The sequence below is a fragment of the Sceloporus occidentalis genome, unplaced genomic scaffold (assembly GCF_023333645.1).
Source record: "Sceloporus occidentalis isolate IW3139 unplaced genomic scaffold, rSceOcc1.0.p SCAF_3, whole genome shotgun sequence".
Lineage (NCBI taxonomy): Eukaryota > Metazoa > Chordata > Lepidosauria > Squamata > Phrynosomatidae > Sceloporus > Sceloporus occidentalis.
The window spans coordinates 196,421,073-196,427,596 of NW_028316983.1; the positions used below are offsets into that span (position 1 = coordinate 196,421,073).

General features: G+C 39.5%; 1 pseudogene; it reads left to right on the plus strand.

Annotated features, from left to right (window-relative positions):
- The first annotated feature begins 2,528 nt into the window (after positions 1-2,528).
- On the plus strand, positions 2,529-2,611 carry LOC149317301 (U2 spliceosomal RNA; annotated as a pseudogene).
- The last annotated feature ends 3,913 nt before the right edge of the window (positions 2,612-6,524 follow it).

Here is a 6,524-nt window from a genome sequence, read left to right on the forward strand (position 1 = left end):
CTCTGCTTTGAGCCCTTCCCCAGTGTTTTGGATTTTTACCCCTATCAAGGCATTATCATTTTGTGCTGTTTCTCAGAGCTGTTTCACAGCATTGGTTACTACTGACAGAGGCAGAGACAGGCACAGAAATGATGAGGCCACAAATGTTATTTGCACACATTACATAGGAAATGAAGAAAAATCAGTGCAGAGACATTGGTTCTGACAATATTGCCATTTTGCCAGTGCAATGCTGCTGTTAGAAAAAACAAATGACAAATAACCTTTCCTTAGGCGGGTTACAGACTGCCGAAAAGTGGTGGCCTGTACCCGCCCCTTTTCCCGGGGAATCGGGGCCTCAGCGGCCAGAACGGCAGCCACTGAGGCCCCGATCCACTGCTTTCCAGGCTGCGGGGAAGCGGAAAAAGGCCGCTTCCCCACAGCATGGAAAGGGGTGTCCTTGGGGCTTCAAGCCCCAAGGACACCCCGCGGCGGCGGGGAGGAGGAGAAAGGGGCCGCTTGGCCCCTTTCTCCTTTGGTCCGCTGGGTGCAGCCGTGTGAAGGCTGCGCCCAGCGGACCAAACCAGGAAGGAGCTCCGAAACGGAGCTCCTTCCTGCTCCGCGCTAAGGGCGCACTAAGCACCCTGGCACGGAGCAAGGACATCACATCCGTGCCGCCCCATATAGAAGCGGCACGGTCATGACGTCATCATGGTGGTGGCGGTGTGGAACGGCTGCTGCCATTTTGTGCACGCGGAGAGCGCACTAGGGTTAGGGGGTGCGGAAGCACCGCCCCTTTCTAACCCTAGTATGCGCTCCGCGCGTACTTTCTGGCCCGTTTGTAACGGGCCTGAGTAAACCAAACTACTTTGAATTAAGGGACCATGGGTATGTTTCTGCTTTACTGAAGGGCAGTTAAGCCATGTAGTTTTTCCATTCTCAGCAATAAATTGTGTTAGAAACGAAGGTTTAAAATTTGTTTATTATGTATATACACAAGGAAAAGAACAGGCAGAAGAATTGGCATTGGTAAATGTAGATAATTTAGACAATCAAGGGTTCAGAGTCTTAGAAAGCAGTAATAGAAATACAGAAGGCGAAATTACAGATGAGGAGAAAGACAATACTTTAGAAGAGGACTGATAAGATATAAAATATTGTATTTTATTTCATTGTCCTTTTCTTTTTCTTTTCTTTAGAGACACAAAATATTAAAAAAACAACAAACAAAGCCATGGGGTTAAAAAATCTCATAGAATGTAAAAGGAATAAACCAGGAAAGGAAAAGAAAACAAATATTACATTGCTTAGAAAAAAAATAATTTTGATTTAGTGTGTTTGCAGGAAACGAAAATAAGAGAATGTAATATCAAACTTTTGAAGAACCAAAGATTAAGAACTCTGTTTTGTGCTACAACAAGTAAGAAAAAAAGGGGACTAGCATTTTTGTGAATAAGAAATATGAAGCAAAATTACAAAAGATGAAGATGGTAGATTTGTCTGTATAGAGATAACGGTGAATAATAGTAAGTTTACAATACACAAGCATTACAGAATAAAAAAGGAGGAAAATATATAGAGGATTGGAACGAAATTATAAAATTTCTGAAGGAAAATTTGAGTAAAATAGCTTTTATTAATATGAATTAGAGTTTAAAAGATAGTGCCCAACATTCAATGTGGATATAAGAAAGTCAATTTAAACAAAGCCAGGCCAGTATTGGTAAGTAGGAAGTCAAGTAGTACGAATGTGGTGAGAGAAGATGAGAAGAAAAATGAAGGAAGTTAGGAGGAAGAAGAAGGAAAGTGAGATTAGAAAGTAGTTTTGATTTTTAGAAAGAAAGAACAAAGGAGATGTTGTTTTTAAGTTAAATAAGGATTACAAACCTAGAAAGATAGGTAGACATTTAGAGGAGGGTTAGGAAGGTGTAAAATAGAAACATTAGTTAGATAGGTATTATAGATAGATAGGAATAGAGATCTACGTGAAGTCAAGAGAGAGAAATATGTGAATTATATAACAAATAGCAAGTTTATTTATTTATGATTGTATAAGGATGTATGTAAGGCATGTAATGTAAGGTGTATTTGATGCATTGTTCTTTTGTATTTGTATTGTTTTTTATTAATAAAATCTATTAAAATAGTAAGTTTACAATACTTAACATATATGGACCATTAGAAAAGAAAGAACCCTTTTTTCAAAATTTGAATGATGTATTAAGAGACTTGGATAGAAATAATCTGATTTTGTTAGGAGGTTATCAAATGGGGTTATCAAACCACAAAGAGATAGAAGATCAAAATAAATAAATAAATAAATGGAGTTATCAAACCACAAAGAAATAGATCAAAATAAATAAATAAATAAATAAATAAATAAATAAATAAATAAATAATCACAAGGTAGACTACCCCGCAGTTTTTTTTATTTAATAGAAGAATTTAAGTTGTTTGATGTTTGGACGCATTATAATGGAAATAAAGATGGTTTTACCTATTATTCAGAGCCACATCAGTCCTTGTCCAGATTGGATATGTTTTTTTCTTTCACTTCTTGGCCTTTTGGCTAAGATCAAGTGTAGTATCTTTCAAAAGAACTCATGACAAATCTCCCTCTGTAGCACCATCTACAAGGTGTACACAAGCTGCATTGCTGCCAGGGTCACAGACTGGGCCATCACTGGTCGCGTTGTCAGCCCTCAACAAAAGGGCTTCATGTCCTGTGAGGGCTGCTACGAACACAACTTTATAATACAAACAATCATTGACACTGTTCGTCGCACCAGAAGAGAGTGTGCTGTGGCCTGGCTTGACATCAGCAATGCCTTTGGCTCTGTGCCACATTCCCACATCTTGGAAACACTGGCTGAATTGGGCATGCCTTCGACATTCCTTGACCTGCTCCGTGAACTTTACAACGACTGTACCACCACTGTGAGGGCGGCGGAAGGCGAGACAGCGGAAATCCGTGTTCGTTGTGGGGTGAAACAAGGCTGTCCACTTAGCCCGATCATTTTCAACCTGGCTATGGAGCCTCTTCTCCGCTATATCATCAATGGTCCCGGTGGCTTCAAGCTACATGGCAATAAAGTGAGCATCTTGGCTTATGCTGACGACCTCGTTCTGGTAGCTGAAAAAGCTGATGAACTCCAGCAAATGATAAATGCAACTGCACATGCTGCAGATTGGATGGGTCTGCAGTTTAATGCTAAAAAATGTGCAACGCTCCACATCAATGGGAGCCTGAAGGATCGAGTTCTGCCAACTGCTTTCACCATCCAAGGGAAACCCATGATCCATCTTAAAGAAGGAGATACCTACCAACATCTAGGGACTCCAACGGGCTTCCGAAGCTGCCAGACTCCTGAGGCTACGCTGCATGCCATTGCGATGGATGCCACGAAGATCGATGCATCCCTCCTAGCCCCATGGCAAAAGATCGACGCGCTTAGGGTTTTCCTCCTCCCAAGGATTGACTTTGCTCTTTGAGGTTCGTCAGTCCAGAAAACAGCACTTAGTAGAGTCGACCGAGCAATCACGACTTCCTTGAAGAAGTGGCTTAGCCTCCCTAAGCGTGCGACCAACGACATTCTGCACATTGCTCAACGACATGGAGGATTAGGAATCCCTAAGCTGGGAGATTCGGGGGATGCTGCAACCATCATCCATGCATATCGTCTTCTCACCTGCCCTGACAAGACTGTAAAATCTATCGCTCTAGGTTCCCTAAAAGAAGTCGTCCAAAAACGCATTGCTAGAATTCCATCTGAGAGCGACCTAGCAACCTATCTTTCCGGTTCGCTGGAAAATGAATTTGGACGCGATGGCGGTGACTTCTCCTCCCTCTTCACCCGCACCCGGAACGCAACCCGACGCCTAAACAAACTTATTGGTTGCAAATGGATGTGGGCTGCTGAAGAGGGCCCTCAGCTCACCGTCACCAAAGGGAACCCTCCAGAAGTCCAGAGTTTCTCCCACAAAACAAGACATCTGTTAGAAAGTTCACTGAAAGAACTTCTAAGGGAGAAATATACCATCGCGCTTCTGAGCAAGCCTGACCAGGGCAAGGTCTTTGAGGTGACATCGCAATGGGACTCAAGTAACCACTTTATTCCACGCGGAGATTTCACCCGTTTCGCTGACTGGCGTTTTGTTCACCGAGCTCGTCTGAATGTTGTACCTCTTAACGGCGCCGTCAAAACTGGCAACCGCGACAAACGTTGCCGTCATTGTGGTCATCCAAACGAGACGCTTCCACATGTGCTCTGCAATTGCCCTCCACACTCGACAGCCTGGAAACATCGGCACGATGCTGTGATGAATAGACTGGCTAAAGCTATCCCAGCCTCAATGGGCACCATTTCTCTCAATCGAACTGTACCTGGGACAGACAGCCAGCTGAGACCTGACATAGTAATCACAGATGAAGACCACAAGAAGATTACTATTGTAGATGTCACCATCCCCTTTGAAAACAGGAAGCCAGCCATGAGGGAGGCCAGAGAACGGAAACATCAAAAGTACACCCCTCTGGCTGAGGTCCTGAGACAAAAGGGGTACGAGGTCTCTGTCCATGCATTGCTTGTTGGAGCCCTGGGTGCCTGGGATCCAGCAAATGAACCTGTGCTGAGAGTCTGTGGAGTGGGAAAGCGCTATGCAAAACTCATGCGCAAGCTAATGGTGTCAGACACCATTAGATGGTCCAGAGACATCTACATTGAGCACATTTCGGGCCATCGTCAGTATGAGGAACCAGCTGCGGTTTTGGTAGAAAAGGAACAGTGAAGTTTCAGTTTTCTTCTCTCCCTCCCCCTTTCTTCCTCCCCCTCTTTCCCTTCTCCTTCCTTCCTTTCTTTTTTTTTTTATGGTATGCAACTGTCTAGATATATTGGTGATTGCCATTGGTAATCTAAAGTAAAGGATATATATTTTGGTCTCCTTAGAATGCTCTATTTTATTTTAAAACTGTTTTAATAACTTAACACATCCTAGGAATGAAATTTGCTTTATATTCCAATTTCTTTATATATTACCATACTATTATGTATTTTTATTCTGCAATTGCATTCTTGGGACTTGATATGTATTACCCATTGGTTTATGTTAAATTGTTCCCTTAAATATTTTCTAATAAAACGATTAATCTTTCAAAAGAACTCATGACAAAAGTGAAAACAATGGAGATATGGCCTAGAAATATGTCTGACCATAATATGATAGAACTAGAGATTCAAACAGCTTGGAACAAAATTTTTGGCTGGAGATTAAAAGATGAGATATTGAATAATGAAGAGTTTTTGAATAGAATGAAAAAAGAATTGATAAGTAAGTTGACTTGGGGCATTACTTGAGTTTGTTATGTTATGTTTTGACTTGATTGAAAATTCCCCATTTGTGAAAAGGAATTGTGTATTGTTTATAGGCAAGAAGCAGTAAGAAAGCAGGAGATCAACACAAAGAAGTTTTATTTTTTATGAAGACAGGAAGAATTGATGCCAAAAACATCGGGTGGAAATGTTATAAGTTTTCATTTACATTGTACTATGTAAAATCGTGTAAATCAGCATAATTGTGGATGGATGTGATGGTAAAAAATTAATAAAGAAATTTACTTACGTTGAAAACATACACAAAAAAAAGAAAAAAGAATTGAAATGGTTTTTCCAAGAAAATAAAAGTAACGATACAAAAATGAATATAATTTGGGATACTAGCAAAGCTTTTGCTAGAGGATTACTAATGCAAAGAACAGCAGAAATAAAAAGGATAAAAAACAAAAGGAGGAAGACTTAGGAATGAATTAAAAAAGAAAGAGGAAAAATTAAGACAAACAACAGATGATAAAGATGAGATAAAATTATTACAGAAGCAATTACAAAAAGTCATGACAGAAGAAATAGCTATAAATGTGAAAAGAATTAAACAAAACCAATTTGAAAATGCTAATACCAATTTGAAAATGCTAATAAAATAAGTCAATGGATGGCAAATAGGTTAAGAAAAGAAAAGACTAAGAAAATAATAAAAAAGATTAAAGAAAATGAGAAAATGCTAACAAATCAAGAAAAAAATCAAAAAGTCCTTCATGAACTATTTTAGAGACTTGTTTAAAAATCAAGAGGAGACAACACAGTGGAATAGCCAATTCAAAGACATGTTAAATATGGACAATATGATTAAAATACAATCATCTCAGAAGGAATTATTAAATGCGGAGATTATTATAGAGGAAATAAGAACAGCAATTCAAAAACTTAAGAACAGGAAATCTCCAGGTTTGGATGGCCTTATGACTAAATATTATAAAATATTTGAAAATGAATTGTTAGAACCACTAAAAGAAACCTACAATGTAATTGCCACAGAGGGAAAGCCAGAGACTTGGGGAAAGGCAGCAATGTCATTAATTCCAAAGGAAGGAAAGGATTAACAACAAATGTGTAATTACAGACCAATTTCTTTATTAAATAATGACTATAAAATATATGCTATGATCATTGCAAATAGAATGAAAAAATATTTGTCTGAAACCATAAAAGAAG